Source organism: Cyanistes caeruleus, chromosome 7 (assembly GCF_971803275.1).
Source record: "Cyanistes caeruleus chromosome 7, bCyaCae1.hap1.1, whole genome shotgun sequence".
NCBI lineage: Eukaryota > Metazoa > Chordata > Aves > Passeriformes > Paridae > Cyanistes > Cyanistes caeruleus.
Window position 1 is genome coordinate 38,659,144 of NC_141707.1, and position 22,966 is coordinate 38,682,109.

At 40.3% G+C, this 22,966-nt stretch overlaps 1 long non-coding RNA gene across 1 annotated transcript; it reads right to left on the minus strand.

The window, feature by feature from the left end:
* Positions 1 to 15,164: 15,164 nt before the first annotated feature.
* Positions 15,165 to 22,966, minus strand: LOC111932341 (uncharacterized). The gene is made up of 4 exons (XR_002866101.2): positions 22,868 to 22,966; positions 22,712 to 22,773; positions 17,296 to 17,441; positions 15,165 to 15,827 (listed from the first exon to the last, which is right to left on the minus strand). It is a non-coding gene; the product is annotated as an uncharacterized LOC111932341 (long non-coding RNA).

Below are 22,966 nucleotides of genomic sequence, written 5' to 3' on the forward strand. Positions count from 1 at the left end.
AAAACCCAGCAGCTCTCTGTCCACATCAAAAATTCCATGTGTGCTTTGGCACTTACTGAAAAGTCCTTGTCCCTCTGCCTCTGATGAATCCCTTAAAATACAGTTTGGACTTTTTACTAAGAGGTTGAAGCAGCAGAGTTTGTCATGGTAAGTGCAAAACAAGAGGGTGTGTGTGAACAGATTTATTTTCATGAATTTAACCTGAAATAGGTTATAATTTAAATCATTAACTGTGCTTTTCAGTTTCCTGATAGTCCTAGTAATACTTTATATCTAAATATAATACATATATATATATAATTTGATGTGATATATATAGATATGATATAGATAACTCTGTATTACATAGAATATATATTATGAATACCTAGATTTAAAATACATAATAGATATATAGATATAATAGATAATATACTGCAATCATGAATTTCTATATAAAATATGAGACATATTTCTCGTATTTTACATAGATATAGAATTTTATATAGATATATATAGATATCTATATTTTATATAGATATATAGATATATTTTTACATACACTCACGCAAACCTGCTTCTCCTACACACAAAATGCACACAGAATTAAGCACAAATCTGAATGTTTGCAGGAGGGTTTTGTTTTCTCTGCCTGAAGTAGGGTTCACCCATGATATTTCCATTTCCAGTGTCACTAAGTGTGGAGGTGTCTGACCACCGTGCCTGTCGCTGGGGACAGCAAGTTCTTTCATCTCCTTAATGGACATTCCTCTCTGGCCTACCTGACTATAATCCTTTAAATTTTAATTCACTTTACATTTAGCCGAGTCATAAATACCATTTAGGTACCAATATTCTGCTTTATGCAATCCCTAAGGTGGTGCTTTTATTTTAATGAAGCCATTTGCAACTTAAGAGGAAAAAATATTCCATCTTTGATTGAATATATTTGTCAGTTTTATTCCCGACTGGCATTTTTATGTGAAAACTTGAATAAAACTAGGGGATAGCTGCTTACCAACTGGGATAAAAGTTTTAGTCTGTTTTTGCCTTCAAAATTAGCTGAATAAATGGTCTTTGAAATTCATTTTGAAAACATCAAAGTTAACCTCGACCATAATCAAAAATAAAATCCAGAATTAAATTACATTACAAATGAAAAATTTCCTTGGTTATTTAGTATTTTAGAAGAAATTACACAAGAGCAGATAACAGAACTTTCCATTAAAAATTTTACTTTCAGTATTATAGAGAAGCAGCCACTTGCTGCACTTCCCTAATTATATGAGAAACCAAATATTTGAAGAGTCCGAATATTATTTGTTTTTCTCAGTTTTTTTTTTTTTTTTTTTATTGTGTTTTTATTTAGTACCTGCCATTTCAGTGGGGGAAAACAAGTGTGTTTAAACAATCCCTCTTTTCCTTCATGTGCTGATACAGAAAATGAGGAGAATTAAGGTGAAATCACAGAACTGACAGCAAAGTTCCAAACAAGAATCTGCACAAGACCCTGGAGGGCCTCCCTGAAACAGAGTAGGAAGGATTTTATTTTATTTTCACTATCACAGACCAAAATAAGAGTAGATCAGGCTGGGATAGTGAAAGGTGTCCCTGCCCATGGCAGGGGTGGAACTGGACGAGCTTTAAGGTCCCTTCAACCCAAACCAGTCTGGGATTCTACCACCACTTCATGTTTAGAAACATCCAGATTACTGTTACAAATTATTTCAAATAGAAGTATCACCCACAGAAGTTCTAAACATCATGATGCAAACATGATAGAGATGATCATCAATAGAGATGATAGAGATGATCATCAATAGAGAATATTAAATTCTGGTTTTCAGCTCCCTTAAAACCATAATTAATTTTTTCCCTCCACATCTCTTCACAGCACAGCACCTGAAAATGTTTTCCCCAAAAATAGCTGTTGAAAAGTGTCCTGTCAGAAAAACTCTTAAGGACAATTCCAGCTTTAGTTTTATCCTCATAAAACCTGACTGAGGCAGGTAAATGGCATTATGGCTGTTTTATACACAGAAAATTGCATCACACATCCCAGAAGGCAGCGAGCTGCCTGGCTCCTGCTGAAATCAGTCTGAGTTAAGCATTTGGAAAATTCCACAAATACCTAATATTGTGCATAAAGCAGATCACAGATCTCCACCATCAGGGAATGCTGCCTACCTCGAGGTGAACACCACCTTGGTGAGGAAGAGGTTCTCCAGAATAAGTTAAAAAGTCATCAAGAGTTATTAACATCAGCAGTTGTCTAATCATTAACCAAAAAAAATCTGTTATCTGAGAGGTAAGAAACTTTTTAAAGTATTTTAAGTCTGTTTTATAAAAGTTATTGCAGTATAAAGACAGGTTTGCTTGAACACTTCATGATTTTGATGAACTGGTTACTTTTTTTTCCTCATTTATCTGGACACAGATAATTATACACTGACCTGGACAGCACTGCTGCACAAAATTGTGTCCCAACTAACTGTACAGTGCAGATATTTTCACAATTACTGCCAAAATCCATCCTTGGATGTTTAAAACTTTGAAAATCCACCCAGCCTTTCGGTCTCATCTTGACCCACATTATCAGCGTCTCCTGCTCTCTGGGGAAGAGGCAGTGCTGGGAAAACTGAGCACCCCCTGCTCAGCCAAAAGGCTAAAAATGAGATATTGATATGGATTTCCATGGTGCTGCAGAGCCTGAGCATCTGTTCCTGGAGACTGGAGAGGCTGGAATACCCTGCTTGGGCACCACCATTTTTATCCTGCTTCCATTCACCACCCTGATGGAAAAGAACATTGATGGTTATCACTCTAATTCAGGAAACACCTAGGAAAGCCTTTTGGCTTCAGCAGCAAAAATATGATTCCACCCAGACTACCACATTCAGTTTGATCCACAGCTCCTGAAGTCAGTGGGAAAAAATGCAATTAATGTCCAGTGCAATTGATGGATTGGGTCAGCACTCCAGTTTTCTGCACATTCAGATGTCTATTTTTTTCAACCCGGCCAAAATACATTAGAAGTTTGGTTTTAATTAATTGAATGCTAATGAGTGGTGCCAAAATTCACGAGAATGAAATCCTCTTTCCATCACGTTTCCCTGAAGTCCTGTGGAGTGTGAGGAGGAGCAGAAGGGCTCTGCACCCATGTAGGCACCGAGGTTCCTGGTCAGACCCAGGGCTATCCATGCTGGAGCTGCTGTCTGTTCCAACATTTAAAGTGAGCACAAAAGGCTCCAGCAAAGGGATTTAGGTCAGTATTTACATATTTGTCCAGTGACATTATGGGTGCTGTCAGCTAATGCAACAAATGCATTTGTTGTTTTGATTGTTTATGTTTTGGTTGCTTAGGGTTTTAGCTCTGTTTAGATTGTTGATATCTAGCAATGCATATACTTGGAATAAGGGCAAAGGCAAGGTCAGTGCACTGACAGATTCATTTCAGACCTTGCAGAGCTGCTGGATGCTCTTGGGGCAGTTCTTGCACCGACAGATGAGCTCAGGAACAGCTTCTCTCATCACCAGTGAGAGCTGAAGTTCTCATCAAGCAAATATTGTGGGGCAGGGAGAGCAGACAGCAGGTTTTGTCTGGAGTGGATCTTGATTTAAGGACTCGGAGGGAAGTCTGTGATATAACTAAAGCAGGAATAACAGACAGCCCTAGTGAAACTCTGAAAGGTTCCTGCTTGCTCCTGGGAGTCAAAACAATAACAAAAACTAAAGTATTTTTAGAGCAATTATCGGTGTTCTACGTTGATTTTCCCTCTTTTTTTTGTTACATGTTTTCCTCTGCTACAAACCAGAGTTATAAATCTGGCTGATTTCTTATAAAAAAAGGGATATCCTGCTCAGCAGCAAATCCCAAGATTTTCTAGAGGACACGAGCAGAGTTAATTATCCCTGTTTCATGGGTTAAATGAGACACAGCCAGGGTGACCTGACTTGCCTGAAATCCTCCCATCTGACAGGGGTTAGATGCTGTCACCTCAGTGCCAGGTCAACATCTCAGGCAGTGAGCAGGACTGCTCACATCTCTCAATTAACCACTGTCAGATTTATATATACTTTTATAGAGGTGGTTATAAGAGAAGATGGTGGAGTGTATAGCACTCTGGTCTGGCTTTAAATATCACTTTATCTTGGCTGCACCACTTATTTGTGCTTAGACCAGATTTAAGTTAAAAGCAGATCATACACATCCGTGCCAGATACTGAAATGTCCCATTATTTTAAAATGAATATAATTAAAATGTATACATGCAGTTAAACCCCCCAAAAATACAATGTTTTCCTGCACATGCAGGTTGGATAAATATTTCCCAAACCATCTTTTCCCAAGACTCCACCAAGCATCCTGAGAAAATATTTCCAAAGCATCCCAGGGCCATATCTCATTCCTGCGACTTCAATTCCCTGCTGGCAGTCAGGATTGAGTTAAGGACAGCAGGTTTTTGGCTTTTTGTGCCTTAATAAATGTTCATGCAAGTAAACACAGACCAGGATGGGTTTTGTCAAGGACAAATAAATGCTGTGAAATCTGATCAAGCAGTGAGTGCAACCAGTGAGACCTGAAATCACTGTTGGACCCGTGGCCAGCCTGGTCAACTCCTTATTTATACAATTTTATAACATGTTTTTCTCAAACTTTTCTCTTTTATTTTATTTCAATCTATCACTTTTATTGTATTGATTTGTAATCATCCTTTTTACTGCCATTATGCTTTTTAACCTCTTCTAAACACTGATTTGGTTTTCTGCTGTCTGCAACTTGTTTTAACCCAAGTTTTTAGCCCAAGTGGTCTTCCACTCATGGCTCTGCAGCCCAGGTTTACAGTGGCAGAGTTTAAGAAGTAAATTGTATTTTCTTCTCTAATCACACAGCACTCACCCTCCAGATGCCCACATACTGCAGACAAGAATTTAGGTCAGAAGGAAACACTTTAGGCCCTCTGTCACACCAAACTATGTGGGCTGTCAATAATTATTAGGAAAACCCACACCATGATCTGCAAGAGAAGTTCCTTGCACTACGAGGTGCTGATGCCAAGAGAGATGAAGGAGGTTCCACAGAAAATTACATAAAATATGTGTGTTTTACCTGTTTACTCATTAAAAAGGTGTTTTCATCCTCCAAATTAACAATCTCTCTCCCCCACAAGATGCAGTTAAGAACCACCATGTTTTTTCTGCACTTCCCAGAGCAATGCTGTCCAAAATTACTACAAAAATTGGTGTATTTGAAAATTTCAGTGTTAGAATAAGTGTTTCCTGAAGGGTGTCAGCTTAAGATTGGGCTATTTATGACACTCCATAACAAAGTGAGACACACAAAGCTGAAGTCGTCCCCAAAAATCTCCTTTATCTGTCCCCCACAAAATGACCAGTGTAACATGAATGTCACATCACATGCTGCTTCTCCAGAAAGAAAGAAAATGCTGGAGAAATCCACACTCAGAAATTAATCACTTCAAACTTTAACAAATATCTTAATTTCTGCCCCCACCACCCTTCCTCTGACATGAGGCCCTGTGTTACAGAAAATGTAAAATCCCAACGGAACTAAGAACTTCATCTGGATCTGTCTAAAAGTTGACAAACATTCTGATTTTGTGGAGAAAATGTGCTCCAGAGCTGGCATTAACTTTGCTTGATTTTCATTGCCTTACAGCAGCCCAGCTGATTTCCCATCCCTTGTCATTCCCACCAAAGGCAGGGACCTGCAAAGACCCACACTAATCTGACTTTGGCTTTATTTAGGATTTTAAGGCAAATTTACAGAGCTAGAGGTGAGACACGAAAGTTACCACAGACTGAAAAACTGCTGTCTGCTCTGCTTCATTTGAATGTTCTTGGGCCACCTCAAAAGAAAGGATAAACCAAGTTTCTTCCTTTCCTTTCCTTTCCTTTCCTTTCCTTTCCTTTCCTTTCCTTTCCTTTCCTTTCCTTTCCTTTCCTTTCCTTTCCTTTCCTTTCCTTTCCTTTCCTTTCCTTTCCTTTCCTTTCCTTTCCTTTCCTTTCCTTTCCTTCCCTTTCCTTCCCTTTCCTTCCCTTTCCTTCCCTTTCCTTCCCTTTCCTTCCCTTTCCTTCCCTTCCCTTTCCTTCCCTTTCCTTCCTTTCCCTTTCCCTTTCCCTTTCCCTTTCCCTTTCCCTTTCCCTTTCCCTTTCCCTTTCCCTTTCCCTTTCCCTTTCCCTTTCCCTTTCCCTTTCCCTTTCCCTTTCCCTTTCCCTTTCCCTTTCCCTTTCCCTCTCCTCCCCTTTCCTTTCCTTCTCCATTCTATTCTATTCTATTCTATTCTATTCTATTCTATTCTATTCTATTCTATTCTATTCTATTCTATTCTATTCTATTCTATTCTATTCTATTCTATTCTATTCTATTCCATTCCATTCCATTCCATTCCATTCCATTCCATTCCATTCCTCTCTCTCCTCTAATTTACCTCTCTATATTCTTCCTCTGTATTCTACCTTCCCTTTGCCACAGGCTGTGAGGGTGCACCAAATTGTTTTCTGGGGCTCAGCTGATGTCTGTTAATTTGTCAAGCCACAGTAACTCATTCCCACAGCCAAACCCCAAGCAAGAGTCAGCCACGGCCAAAGATGTTAATGTGCCATTATCAAACACCAGAAAATGTCACAGAACTTTCTCTGTTGTGGTGGTGCTGGGTCCACTTGGGGATTTGGCCACAACCCAGAGTTGCATCTCAGCACCAATGGCAGTGATTTCCCCCAGGAATCCCAACATCCAGGATCTTCCTCCTCAGACAAGTGCACGGGGCAGGAGCAGGGCACTGACTGATGGCTCACAATTACTGCTTTGAGCTGCAGCCCTCAGTCCATGGGAGAGCTCTGCACAAGCACTTCCCTCCAGCCATGTCCACATAAGTTAGAGACACGCTGTGACCTTTTATATTTATTTTTCCCCCAGAAAAAAACACCACAAATCTCCATTTTTTTGTTTCCTTTCTGATTTTTCAAGGATACTTGAGGTTTGCTCTGAGATGGGGCTCTATTTTTTCATTTCACTCCACATTTCACAGAATATTACTGCTTATATATTTAACTAAAGTTGCTTTTCATCATTCAGGCTAGGAAAATTTTCCATCCCTATAATTTGTTTGTTTTGTTAAAGCACATACCACACCTTACAGCTCTGGGCTTCACCTCATTATTTCTAAATACACTCCTTAATTGACTGAGATAACAGAAATAATTTTCTTATTGATACAGAACCTTGTGTGCAGCCACAAGAGGAAGGCAGGTCAGGACCTCTCCTGCACGCTGCAGGAGTGTCAGTGCCAAAAACAGCATGGTGGGTGCTCAGAGCAGCACTGGGCACTGGGGCCCGGCTGGACATGGAGCAGGAAAGGATGAGCACAGCCCTGGGCTCATCCCACAGCCAGGGCAGCAGGGAAAGGGGAAACACCTCTGCCCGCCCAGGTGAGACCCCACCTGCAGAGCTGCCCCAGCCCTGGGAGGAGCTGGAGCTGCTGGAGAGACTCCAGAGCAGGAATTCAAAGGGATCAGAGGAGGGAAGGCTGGGAGAGCTGGGATTCCTCAGCCTGAAAAGGAAGCTTTGGGGTGACCTCACTGTGGCCTTCCAGGACCTGGAGGGAGCCTGCAAGGAAGGCGGGGAGAGACAATTTACAAGGGGCTGGAGGGACAGAACAAGGAGGAATGGCTTCATATCACCAGTAGATTAGCTATTAGGTTAGGAATTAGGAAAAATCCTTCCCTGTGAGGGTGGGCAGGCCCTGGCACAGGTGCCCAGAGAAGTTGAGGCTGCTCCTGGATCCCTGGAAGTGTCCCAGGCCAGGCTGGACAGGGCTTGGAGCAGCCTGGGACGGTGGGAGGTGTCCCTGCCATGGCAGAGGAGTTGGAACAAGATGATTTCTCTGGTCCCTTCTTACTGAGGCCATTCTATGGTTATGTGATTCTTTTAAAAAAGCATGAATTTATTCAGCTCAATTTATTCTACTCCCAGTTCTCTCCAATTGGTGACTGAGGAAATTAAAACATTACAGGGGTGGGATAGTGGGGTGGATTCTGCAGCCCAGCCCAGGCAGCTCCTGGTTTAATTTCTGGTTAACTTTAGCTTTTGAGAGCACAGTGGGTCCTGCTGAAGCCCCCTGGAGATGTCAGGGAGCTGTGCAGGTCTGTAAGAACAATTTACAGCCAGAACATCCCACAGCTATTTTCCTGACACACCACATAATACCCAGACACTGAGCCCTAGACCTGCCAAGGCAATATTTACTTCCAGCAGTTTCAGTGAATACCTGTGAAAGGATTAACAGGGCCATTAGTGGCAGTAATGATTATCTACTCCGTGTCATGAGGTGTGACAAAAAACTAAGGTGCAAAATTAAGCTCTTTACTAACTGAAGGGGATTTTTGGCTTAGGTGGTTATACAAGAATAGAGAATAGACTGTGCTTCACCTTGCAAAATAAATATTAAAGACCAGTAAGACACAGTGAAAGACATTTAGCAGGGTCTGCATGGCCAAGAGAGATATGAAATAAAAGCTACTTTATCATATATGATACTAGTATAATATACTTTATAATAGCAAACAAATAACATTAATTACTTGGACCTGATGAAAAGACTGCAAATTAGATATCCCTGAATGCTATTAAATATCATAGTCACTGGAGCTCTTGGTGTAAAATCAGCCTCTCTGGCTTAGGGTAAAGATGTCTAAGTTTATTTTATTTCTATTTGGCAGTTTCAGCTGTAACACAGAACATAAAAGGATCACATTGGGTTTTTGAAAGATGACAGGATAGAAAACAATATTCTCCCACGTCCTCATGCACAGCACCCAGCCTGTGCTCTCAGCCTGGAGAAGGAGAGGGTCCATCTGCCCTTGGCATTTCCTTTGAAAGGGACAGTTTTAGTCAACTCTGATAAATTTTGGACCAAATGTGATTCTCAGTAACCCGACTGCTAGGTTGGGTTTGGGAAAAAAACACAACAAAGATTTCTCCCAGTCTTCTCAACAGCACTGGAGGCTTTTCTGCTCTGAATTTGCTGTGCTCCTTTGCTGCAGGATATTCCCTGCCAAGATATGCACTTCTAGGAAGAAATTATTTTCTGGGTTTAAAGCTGTGTGGATCAGAAGCAATCCTCCATCTGAGCCAGAACCTGAAGTTGAGTTTTAATTAATTCATCCATTGATGGCAAGAGTGACTTCTACACAACCACACTGCCACTGAAGAGCAGCAAGAACAACTTCTATCTAAATAAATACACGTAAACAAAATCTAAATCTAGCTAAAAACTTAGATAAATGGTGTAATGGGTTATAAAACTGTATTCCTACATAGATGGTCAAGTTTTCATGGATTCAGCCAGTGAATGTCCATAATCCATGACAAAGAGGCCACAAAACATGACTTAGAGCTTAAAATTTATGAGCCTGGTACAACTGCTCCTGCAGTGTTTGGGTTAAATCAGCCACAACCTCCAGGTTTGAATTTCTGTTCCTGACCACAGAGATTTCCCCCAGAAAAAAACAAAATTGTCTTCTAAATATGCATCTCTGAATATGTCACTGGTAATATAACAAGTACCAAAAAGAGTTTTGTGTTGTGCTCCCTTCACACCTTGTCTCTTTTATTTTGGAAATAAATATACAAATAAACCTAAATATGGTTGTCTTTTTCTCCAGCTATTCCAATTAATTTGCATTTTAATTCTAGAACAGAACACTTAAGATAGTTTCAGCCACCTTCACCTGACTGATCTATCAGTCACTTTACATTCCTGGGGTTTGGCATCTCCCTCAGGGTGTCCCACAGTTTCCCCAAAACTGCACAAATACTCCTGATTTTTGCCTCATCCTAAATGTTGAATTCCCCTATTTATGTGCAACAACTCCTAATGGCTTCACTGTCCCACTGCCTGAAGAGAGGCTAAAATTTAGTGTTCTTCAGCATTAACACTGGGACAGTAAATATTCATCAGACCTACAAAAATCCTGCAGCAGACTGGACAAAATTCTCTATTAATTCCTCTATGTTTTCTGGCAGATATTAACAGGAACAAATGGTGCTGCTTCCCAAGATTCCCAGTGCTCAGGTCAGCATCCAGCATCACCAGGATCCCACACCCTCGGGATCCCACACCACCAGGGAAGGCAAACCAACAAGAGCTGATAAAACCCAAGAGTTTAAGTGCAGCACATCTTCTCTGCCTGACAGAAAACTCTCCACAGTCGGGTTTCAGCCTTCAGAGCCACCACTCAAGAGCATTTCCTGATGATGATAAAAAACTGGAGGCTCTGGTGAGAGGTGAACTGTTTAATAAGCAGCAGAATCCCTGTGCTGAAGAGATTATTCTCTTAATTTAGTCGAACATTGAATTTAGCAGGTGCTCAGTGTGCAGTTATTCCCCTTCTGCTTTCCTCTGTTTTCAAAACCTTGAGCTTTCTCTTGCAATGCTCTCCCAAGGTCTTTGAGTTCCTCTCCACTCAAGAGATTCTCTTTTGCTACACAGAATTCTCTTTCTCCACAGAATTTCTCTTCTTCTCTGTCCTTGCAGTTAAAAGGGATTTTGAAAGTTTTAAGTTGGGCTGGTCCTGAGTCTCTCACAGGAATGGGTTTCACCCCAGTGAATGTGCACATTTGGAGGCTCCACAATGCTTTAGGCTCTCAAATCTGCCTCTTCTTCTGATGCCTTTCATTCCATGTGAGGCTAAACTCATGGAAACTTTTTCTGATTGGAGTGGGAAGGAAACACTTCTAAGAAATTGTTATGTTTTCTAAATAATTCTTAACAGATATTAAGAAAAATATATTGCATAAAGTGACTGAACATTCTTCATCTTTCTTCTGATTTTTTTGATTATTCACACACGTATAAGAAAATTACCTTTGCCTCAAAAACTGAATTTAACTTATTCTCTATCCTTCAATACATATTATTTATGTATTTCATGTATAGCTGCAGTTACTGTGTAGAAAAATCATCCTCAGATCAAGCTATTTTTTAGATCCAAAACATAAATATATATCTAATATATATAATTCAGATATCCTTCTTTAATTATTATTTATCAAGCAGTGCAGTGTTTCTTTAGCATTTATGTATAAATATCTATTAACTCTTTAATGATAACTTGGTATGGCTTCACTTTTTCTTCTTCCTTCCTGAGCACGATGCCTGGGAATTATCCCACGTGGGATTTATAAACACAAGGTTGCAGATTTACCTAGAAGAGCACACTTATTTTCTGATGAAAGCAAAGGGAGGCAAAACAACAGCAAACTAACAAGAACATCAACTTTAATCACAATAACCATTTTTATTGTGAGAATTTATATGAAGGAAGATATTTTATGGTTGTCATGAGAGACTTCACCTATAAAAGACTCAGATGTCTGCATTCATGCAGTACATTTGCTGCACCTTCCATTGCCTGGAGCAACACCCTACATACAAAATTTTCCTTCTTTCTTTATTTTAAACATCCTGAAAAGCAGAATATAAAAATCCTGCATGTTCTTTAGCATTGCTACAGGGGTTAAATTGTTAATGCTTTACTTTCACTCTAGTTTTTTATCAAACTTTCTTTTTTCTCTCCCTGGGGATAAACAAATGGACAGCTTTCCTCTCTAGTATTCCTCCTTCCATTACCATCACAGCAGAATGCATCTGAGACTATAATAATTCAGTGATGAAATACAAAATGTCGCAATGCCATCTCTCTTAAAGTGAACTGAGATTTTGTTATGCCATTTTAGGTGCACTAATAGCTCCTAAAGTCCCATGGAGTATCTTAATGTGAATTTAATGAGCTGATAGCATATAAATGACAGTACTGTGAGGGTGAAGGTGACATAACCTTTTTCCTTCTGTTTGATGTTTGTCTTTGAAAAAATACAGATCTTTTCGAAATGCGCCGCATTATTGCAACATGCTGCATCCTTCAGCAAGGAGCCTGCCATTGTTTTAGCATTTTACAGCCCTTTTCTGCACTCTTCATGGCACTAGAAACACAGGCATTTTTTTTCAGCTCACCATTAAGGTAATTAAAAATCCCAACACTTTTCCTGGCAGCACAATGCCAGCGGTGCTTGTGGCTGCATCATGGAATGTCCATCCAGTGACATCCCATCGGTTCTGTCATGCTGGTGCCAGTGGTGGAGGCATGGAACTGGTGGAATCCCGTGGGAACCACATGGAAATCATCCCTCTTTATTTCCTGGGCATCACCTTTCTACCTCCCAGCTAAGAGATTTCCTCAGCAGCGCTGACTCCCAAACTCCGCGTGTCTTTACCAGAGCGCTGTCATTTACAAGGAGGTGCCTCCCCACACTCAGAGGTGTCACACCCCATTGTGTGCCCAAATCTCAGCCACCCTCAGCGTGGCAATGGGCTGGAATCCCATCAGCACTGCCTTGGATCAGCCCTGACCCTGCCACGAGCAGGGGAGGAAGATGGCAGAAGATAAATTCATTGATAACCAGCAGCAGACCTTCAGAAAACAACTGGCAGATTAAGGAGGCACCCAAATGTATCAGGTTATTAAAGCCTGCCCGAGTGCAGCAATGCAGCTTTGCCACTGCAGTTTGAAGTATTGTCCTTAAAACCTTTCATTCAAACTTGAAATGCCATCTCAGTGCTTTTCTCACCCTCCAACCCAAACACTTAGAGCTGTGTCAGCCACAGCGTGATCATTTCTCGTGTTGTGCAACTCCAACAATTATTAGCTTTCACTTCTCTTCATGTTCCTTCAAAGCAATATATAGATACAGAGATTATGAATCATAGAATATCCTGAGTTGGAAGGGACTAACAAGGATCAAGTTCAACCTGTCCCTGCACAGGCAGACCAATAATCCCACCCTGGGCATCCCTGGCAGCGCTGTCCAAACTCTCCTGGAGCTCCGGCAGCCTCGGGAATGTTCCCATTCCCTGGGGAGCCCCTGCACCCTCTGGGGGAAGAACCTTTCCTGATATCCAACCTAAACCTGCCTGGCACAGCTCCAGACATTCCCACGGATGCTGTCACTGGTCACCAGATCAGAGATCAGTGTCTGCCCTTCCTCTTCGCCTCCTGAGGAAGCTGAAGATTGGGACAGGGCTCCTCCAGGTGAACAGACCAAGAGACCTCAGCTACTCATCACACAGCTTCCCCTTGAGGCCCTTCACTATCCTCACAGCTTTTATTATTTATTTATTATTTAAACTTTATAGTGAGCCAGGCTTGGGGTTTTTTTTTTAATTTTATGTTCATTTGCTGAATTGAGGTCAATCAAAGGTTACTCGGTGTTGATTTGCTTGTTAATTTTAAAACACTTGTAGGACAGACTATGAATCATTCCACAGACAGTGTATTTTTCTATCTTTTCATACAGTCCCAATGTTGTTTACATGAAGTATGTAATGCTGAGTGGATTAAATTTACACAAGTTTTTTCGTTCCCCAGCAGAAACGCTAGCATTTGCTCTTCTGAGAGACCTACCTTGGGCTGAGTTTGACAAAGGGGAAAGAAATAAATAAAAAACAAGCAGCTTACGTGTTTCAAAAAGTTGGAATTTTGGCAATGTGTGAAATTTGTTTAGAGAAACCTTTTCGTTGCCAGGTGACGAGGCAAAACATATCACATATGCTTAACAACCAGCTTGTACATATTTTGTCTTTCCAAGGTTTCTAGGGCTGGTCAGGCACAATGATGCATTACAGCTGAAGGAGCTTCCAGCAGGGACAAATGTTTGTCTCCTTCCAAAAGAATTTTCCTAATCCTTAAGAAAAACAACTCAATATTTCTCATTGCTGAATGATTGAGTAAGGACTAATTCTGCTCAAAATTCACCGTATCACGAGTCGTAATGTATATTTTGTGTTTGCTGAGGGTGCAAACTGCTGGGGTTTAGGTGTTTGTGAGCATTTCATAATACAGATTTCTTACAACAGTCTAACACCTTATCCCCGTTCCACTGTCGAGCAACAGCACAAGCAGCATTAAAACCCAAGGATGACTGAGGATCAATGTTGATAATGTGTTAAAACGTGTCACACCGTGTTCAAAAGCTACTGTTGGCTCAGTCCGAGCACCTTTGCATCACTGATGTTTCCATTCCATCAACATTTCCATCCACTGGTGCACACTGGAATTTCAGAGGAATGGAATAACCAGTTTTGGTTTTGAACATTCTGGTCAGAAAGAGCCGGAAAAAACCCAATCCACACTCAGATTCCCCTAAAATCCAGAGGCCCGTCCTTCCCATCCCAAACCTCAGCTCTTGCTGTGAACATTTACACAGATCCCATGGCCTGGAGTTGCAGTTAATGGACTTCACACATGTGAAATTAATTGTGGGGATAATTCTGAAACAATTACCTTTTCTTGGAATCCCAGTCAACAACTATTCTAATAAATCACGGTGCTGCTCGTGCTATAATGACCATCAGTAATCAAATGCATCTGCACACTCAGCCTGTTTGCTGACTTAAAGCACTAAAAGGCAAAGAAGAGTTTGGTGCCCAAGTTCCCACAGAGGATCTGACTGCTCTCCTCCAATCACCCTTTGCTACCCACAATTATTAATTGTTTATCATTACTCAAACTTGCATCCTGACCCCAATCTCTTTAAAATGTTCATATGTATATATTCCCAATATTCTGTTGTGTTTTTTCCTCTCTCTTTTGTTTTGCATTCCAATTTTAAGTGTCGCTGAAAGAAAATTTCAGCATGACTCATGAGATTAAACTGTTTTATCTTTAATTATCCTAGTCAGGAGATATCCATAAATCAGTATTTTAAAAAGCATCATGGATTCATTTAGGACAAACCATCATTTTGTTGTTTCACTGCTCCACACAGGGGTTGCCATCCTATCTTCTGTGTACCCAACTGAATATTGGTTTTTCACAGGTGGATTAGGTACCAAAAATCATCTTCTCCCAGACTTTACAAGTCTGCCACCTCTTTCTTCCATCCTAATGCACCTATTCCCACTTACCCTGGGGGTAAAACCAAGCACACACAAAACTCAAAGCTAAGGAACTTCCTGCTGGAGAGCACAACTTCTGGAATTAGATCTCCACTAGGAGCCCTTGTGCCTGCAAATTCCAGTGTGCTCTGCCTGCCAGCACACCACACATGCCAGCAAACCAATTTCCTAGAATCCTCATCAAAAGACAACAACAAAGGGCTGTAATGATGGCCAAATCCAATTTATTGAAGAGGGAAAAGGAGACCATACACAAACCTCTCTGCATGACTGTCCCCATGTGCCAGGTCACTACCTGTAGCCATTAATATTCACTGGCCCGCCAATGCCTTAAAAATTTAAGTTTATTTTTTGCATCCTTTTTTTTTCATTGTAGATCACAGCCCTTTGCAGTACAAGGCATCCATTTACTCAGTGTAAACTTACACTGTGAGATATGATCCCAGATGAGGTATTGCTTCAAACAGAAGATGAAAAATATTCCATGCATTTTAAACATGAATCCAAAAACATAAGTTACACTAACATGTAATACATTTCTGCTGTTCTCTGGCAGGAGAGAAAAACAAAACTGGCAGCTATAGAAATTGTACAATGGTAATTATTGAGAGAAATAATTATACAAAAACCTGTTCAAATTATATACGGGATGGGATGACTCAAAGCGAGAAGAATTTAGAGTGATAGTTAATATCTCAGAAAACCTCACTGTGTGAGTCCAGGCAGCAAAATCAGACAAATAAATGCATCTGCTGAAATCATTCTACCCTCTGAAGTTTGTAAAAAGTGGGCAAAAAACAAGTTTTCATTGGTGGGGATTTCAGGGCAGGCTGGTTTACCAGGGAGGTTCCCAGCAGCATCAAGGAATTCCTGGACAAAGGAAAGAAGGAAACCTTAATGCAATTTTATTCTAAACAAGCTGTAATCAATTCATTATATTCACTCTGTCACCCCCAGCTGCAGGTGGGTTTAGAAAATTAAGCCAGCCCTTCAGAGGTGAGAGAAGGACTGAGGTGTTGCAATGGAGCCAGGAGCTGCTGGGTGCCGAGGCCCTGAATTCCCACCTGCAGGTCTAAAGCTCTTTTTCTGTCTGTACCCAGAGATAAAACATATTGTTCCAGAGGTTTCCAGCTGTGGTTCTGATGGCTGCCCTCATCCCTTCACCCCAGTGCCTGCAGCACTCTGGGTGAAACTGCAGCCACTGAGCCGATCACCCTTGACAAGCCGAGGAAGCCTCACCACCTCCTCCTTGTTTTGCTGATCTCCTTCTGCCTTTCCCACACTGCATTCAATATTCTTGGTATTTGTTCCATTCCAGATCTTACTTCTCAAACACCTCTCCCTACTTCAAAAACTTCTGCTTTTCATGTCCCCTCCCTTCCTTCCACTTAATTTTTAAACCTCTGTCCTCACTTCCAGCAACAGGCCAAAGCCCTTCTCAAGAGAACAGGGTTTTCATTATTTCTATAGTAAAATATAGATCATTAATTCATCTCTAGTAGCTACAAACTTTTCCCTAATTATTCCTTTTAGCCTGTTACATTACCTTACACCTGTGTTGCTATTTCCCTTCCTTCTGTATCACGCCTAATTTGAAATTGGTGTGACTCAGCTGAGGATTGCAAAGCAAAAAAATATTACTTAAGCTTGTTTTGAGAGTTCCTCACTTTGCCCAGACTGTTCACACAGGCAAAGCATCCCCTGCACCATCCAGTATTAGTGATAACTTTTCAAACTTTGCTTGCAAGAAAGATGACAAATGCTTCAGGACACAAGTGAAAATGGCAAAAAAGGCTCTGCTGAAAGTCAGCTCCACACAGTGCAACTTGCTCAAATTGTCATATCAAAATTTGCTTTCACTGAAAAGGCTGCTACTTTTATTTGGTAAGGTGGTTCAGAAGTCCAGCTCAGCTCAGTTCCTTTGTGCAGAGGGAAGGGCAGTGAGTGGTTCATATCATTTACAGCTAATTCTACCATTTCTTTCAGTATTCAGATACTGTATTTATTTCTTCAATGCACATAATCAGATCACTGCATTTTTTCTAATTACATTAGTTTCCTCTGTAAAATTCTTCAGTGTTATCCTAGGAAACAAAGAAGGGTCACAGAACCAAAAGGCCACTGTGGACTCAGACACTTAAAGAATTGCCCAAATTTAAATTGGAATGGTACTAACAGGAAGGTAATAATGTATGTAATTTCAATTGTAGGCTTTATGTGCCCCCCAGTGTTGTTTTCTATGATGGTTTTACCCTTGAGGCAGCTCTGTAGGGTAATGAGGTGGAATCACCCCTCATTTAGGGGTACAGACCCAAAGCACAGAGTGCAGTTAGCTCACCTGAGGTGACACATGGAGTCTGTGCCAGCCTTGGGATTTGGGAACTGATATTCCCCATTTTCCTCCAGGATCTGACCACCAGAACCAGCTGTCCTTAGTGCAGCAAGTCCTCCTTGGAAACACCATTGGGATCCTTCTTAATGGCACTGGAAATATCAGGGAAAATACTTGTATTAGTACAGAGTAAAACACAAATCACACCCCTGGACAGAGGTGAGGGCAAGGTGGGAGGAAAGCAGCCCCTTGGGAGATACACTGAGGTTTCCAGGAGCAGGAATAGGATATTTAGCTTCATGTAAATTTCTAAATCTTGCCAAAAAGGAGGAGGTTTAGATAAGACCCAGACATGTTGTTTTTTCCTACTTCAGCCCCTGTGTAAGGAAATTGCTGAGGTTTTCAAGACTGGAAGAAAACTCAATTATTTTTATGCCACTTTTACTGAAAAAATAGCAACAAAAAACCCCCAAAAGTTATATATTTTGGAAGAGGAAAGAAGAAGCTCTCATTACAAAAAGCCAAGCCATTAATTCCTATATCCCAAGGCAAGAACTCTCATGTGGAAGGTTACCAGGGCACCCAGGAAGCCGCTGGCAGTGTTGTATTTCCCTTCCCCTTTGCTGGGGTTAACACCTTCTGCAAAGCACAATCAACTTTTAAGGCAAGAGATAAAATTTTAACGGTGTTCCTAATTAGTGCCAAGGGTGGCAGTTTCTGTGATGGCTGTGAGGGCCTTGGTGAGGGCCCATAAACTCCATTTCACTTGGGTCAGCCATCTATCAGGTGATAACCACTGCTCCCACCTGCACTGGCTGCAGACACGGACATGGAATGGTTGGCTTGGAAGGGACACGGAAGATCATCCAGTTCCACCTCATTCCATGGGCAGGGACACCTTCCACTATCCCAGGTTGTTCCAAGCCCTGTCCAACATGGCCTGGAAAACTTCCAGGAGCACCCACAGCTTCTCTGGGCAGCCTGTGCCAGGCCCTCTGCTCCCTTACAGGGAGGAAATTCTTCCCAAAGACAAGGATGAAGCTGAAATTGCCATTGAACTGCTTATTCCTACAACATACAACAATAGGAATGTCTTTCAGGATACATGGCACCAGTCTTAGGCTAATTTTCAGGGCAAGGATTTTGTTGTTGAGCATATTTTGTTTTTATGTCACTGTGAAATGTATACTCTGTATGTCACTTGGATAAACTTCTCCCAAAAAAATCCCCACTAGAACAGCAATGAATGGGATTTACAGCTTGAGCTTCTGAGCACCTTTACTGCACAAAAAACTGTTTATTAGCACAAGTTTTCCCTTTGTATGTTGTGTTTACTTGTTTCCCAGCAGGGTCTGCTGATGTTAATGGACTCACAGCAGTGCATTCTACTTGTGTTATTACAGGTCTAATTCAGTCATTAACATTTCATTAATGGACTGGCCTCCTCGCTGTTTGCATGCCTGTCTAGATATTGATGAGCTTTCTAGTATAGAAAACTGGTGTTTAAGGCAGACTCTTAAAGGTTTATTAAGATGCTCGTGAACCTTCATCCCATTCTGTCATTTATTTTAGCAGATAAAAGCCAAACCCTCAGATGAATTTGCATTGCAAAAGTTTTCAGCACCTGAATAGAAAATTAATTCCATGTGAATACCCCAAGGAGAGGAGAAAAACCCCAAAGATTCCAGAGTTACATCACTTGGATGCAAATCTTGAGTTCCTGCTTCAAAACCAGTGTGGCTCTGCACCGCCAAGTCCGCTGTGCTCTACCTTGGAGGGAATTGCGTTTCCATGGGACACAAATTGATTCCTATTCCCAAGGGGGTTCTGCAGCTCCACCAGTTCCCAATTTCAGACTCTGAGCTGGAGTTTCTAATCCTTCCCACCACCCAATCCATCAGGAACAGCCTTGCTGGTCCAGTGGAATTAATCAAATTAAGAGACTGCTCAGAATAACGAGGCAGAGGTTTTGGGGACCTTTGACATGACCACCAAAGGGGAAGATTTATCATGATTTTTATACTTCAGTAACTTTTTGGATTTATCAACTGTGTATTGGAATCTAAAAACAATCTTGATAATACCTGTACCCCAGTGGAAGATAAATATCCTTAGGAAATTGCTGGAAGGAGTTATGAGGTGCTTCCCTTTACATTTCTGTTTTTTCCCTGCTAATATGTGTTTTCAGGCACCCCAGAGAATTAAAATACACAGTGTCTAGTGCAAGTACTTTGTGAAAATTACTAATTTGATGTCATAATTACGCTTGTAATATAAAATTATTAAGTACTGTCACATTGCACGGTAAATGGAACTTATATTGGTGTAATAAAATGTATTTCAATTCCATTGCAATAACTTTATCATAGTCTTTAATGGTACCCAGAGTTAACAAAAATAAGATGCAGCCAGGAAAAACACCATTGAAGAGTACCCTATACTGCAATATTAGGTCACAACAGATATAATTTGTGAGCTTCTTTATGTGCCAGTTTACATTTATGAACACCTGCAACTTATGTTTTCCTGACAAAATGAGATGCTAAAGAAGTTGAGGTAGGATTAGAGGCCAGTAAACAAAATCCCCAGCGTCATTTCCCTTAATAAATTCTGCATTATCCATGCCTTTGACTTCAGCTTTATAAATGGAGCTATAAATATTATTGATCCTAAATTCATATTTTTTTAAGGATCTTCCTGGCTCAGCCAGGCAGGTCTATGTCAGGATGACATGAAAAGAGATCTCTTATTATGAAATCTGAAGCTTATTATCTTGATGAATGTAGCAACATTTGAGCAATCTGAGGGTGGGGGGACAAGAAAAGAGGGACACTATTTTAACATTAATATGTTCAAGTGGTTTTTTTCTCCTCAGTAGAACTGTCCCAGCCCAGAATGTATGAGCTGTGTATTTAATGAAGGGGGAAAAAAGGGAAAAGAAAAACAAAAAAAAAAAAAAAAAAAAAAGAAAAATAAAGACAAAAGGAAGGATTATTAGAAAATATGCCAAATCCTCATCTCAACATTTTTCTTTTGTCTGTCAGGGTAAATAGAATGAAGAAACAAACCACAACTGGAGGAGGGGGGGAAAAACCCAGTCAGCTAAAATGTCATGACTTGCTTCTCTGCAGGTGTCAACTTGACTTCACTGAAATGGCACAAAACTTTGATTTTCTCATCAGGAAAAAATGTTTATTTCCTCTACCAGACCTAACAGATAAGAACATACTGTGTGTAACATTGCATATTTTGATCCTGTGTCTAACTGTTCTTGAGACACATGCTAAAAATATTTTGTGTGCTTTGCCTCAAATTGTTGTCATGAATTATTGAATTGAGCTGCTACTTTTTCATTAAACCAGCAGCCTTAATAATTTAAACACTGGTCTTTAAGAGACTTACTGTATACTGATGGTCTTCAGGGGAAGAAAGAGAACCTCCCAATTATTTTATATCTGTCTTGATTTTTTTTTTTGGTAGGGTTTTAATGCATTGCATGACTTACCAGGCATTACTGGATGCCTGTATTATTTTAGCACACCAGACAACATTTCTCTCCATTTGATTTGTCATTGGGAATTTAGCTCAGATACTCCTGTAGCCAGGTTTTCCCAGTCATGGAAAACTCAGACCTCCTGAGTGTTCAGGTGCAGCTCATGGGGTACAGCTTTAGTTTACCCCTGAAAATGAGGTAGGAAATAAAATTTTAAATTTTATTTAAAACCTTTAAATTTATTTTAAATCCTTTAAAATTCTGTATTTCTGCATGGCCCTCATCCATTGGAGGGGAACCTTCTTGCAGCTGAGCAATATCTGCTGCTCCAAAGGAAAACCAAAAACTAAGGGAAGTGTGAAAAAGTTCTGAAGTTACAGCCTGATTCAATAAAAACCTCAACTTGCTTCTCAACTAATTCAATTTTTTTTTAAAGTGTACTTTCTTTGGGATGACAATTACTGCAAAATGAAGTTTTTGGGAAATCTGTTGGCAAATCATTGCACTGGTGGCTCTACCAAGTCCCTTAATCTTTTGTGCCTCCCTCAATTACACTCCAAAAAACATCAAGGCAAGAAATGTTTCAAAGCACCTCCCCAAAACCCATAACAAACTCTCAGCTCCCACAGCTTTCTTGTGGTAGAACTAGAGATGATAAAAATCAGAAGTTCCAGGAGTCATTTGATGTCTGCTCCGCGGTGATGTGTCATTTCAGTAACACCAATGCTCATTTTGCACAGCACAACAGCAACAAAGATTACAAATATTAACTTCAAACACCACATAAAGTATGAATAATCTCCATTGCTACAAATTTTTAAAATGCATCGTATTTCTTTCCCACATATGTCCTTGTAGCCTCATAAAACAAACTGTTACATTATATGGGCTTGTATATATATATATATATATATATATATATCACAAAATGTTAGCTACTGCTAAAAGTAAGAAAATAGATTTTGACATTGGAGAATTATTTTCCTGCTCTCCTGTGCCTCTGGATCTAAAGGCAGAGTTAGTCAGCTGTTTAATCTGGCCTGAGTCCAGGACTGCATTTCAGGGTGAGATGCCAAGAGCAGCGATGCCACATGGAACAGGAGTTATCTTCTGCAAACTCACAGTGATCACAGGGCAATTTGTATTTGAACTGATAGAAAGAACAATCTCCTGTAGCTTTCTTGTCTGCTCAGGACTGATTTTCGTTTGGGCAACTAAATTTAGTCTTATTAATCAGAAGATGCATGAGATGCTGTAATCACTTCATTACACAGCATTGGCCAACCCTTCCATGCCATGTCCATCGAAATTCCGGGCCCTGCCCTCCCTGAGCACATCTGCAGTCCTGAACTACAGCAGAAGCTCACAAATTGCAGAGGACAAACATTAAATATGGGTTTAAGATATCAAGACAAATTATTATGTTTTGAAATATAAATGTATATGAAAAAGAAACACTTTTTTTGTCCATTTTTGCCCTTTACCACTTGTCAAAACTGTCAAGGTGGGAAAGCCTGTTTGCTTTCTGTCCTTCAATTTAAAGCAGCTGTATGTGATACTCTTTTAATTAATCCCCAGTCCAGTCTGCTATCACTGTTCAGTTTATTAGCTTCCAAAAGTTTAGATGATAAAAAATGTATACATGTAAAGCGGTAAAATTAAGGAATTTTCCTTGTGGTGTATGAAAAACTACCTACTCTCTAACTTCTCCTCTAACACTTGAAGAGCAAAGAGTCCAGGAAAGGAAGGATTTCCATTAAAGCACAGAACTCAGTCAACATTCAGGTACTACAAGAAGAAAGAGAATAAAAGCTAGGAAATTCTACTTATGCTTGTTGCTATCACCTGATATCTCAAAACAATATCCAACCCAAAACACATGGACATAATAACCAATAATTGAAGAGTCACAACGAAATTTTATCTCACCTGCAGCATCTCTCTGCACTTCTTCCTGAAACTGTTTCCATTTCAGTATGGTTTTGAATTTTCTAGAAATATTCAATTTGTTTATTATAGCCAATATAATCTCTTCCTGATACAGAGACATTCTAAATAAAACAATGTAAAGCAATGTAAATATACATTTATATTTCCTGGTGCTTTGGGGACAGCCTGTGAGCAAGCACTCCTTTATTCTGTGACATCCTCTGGGTGAAAACGAGCTTTAAAAGCTGGGTTCCC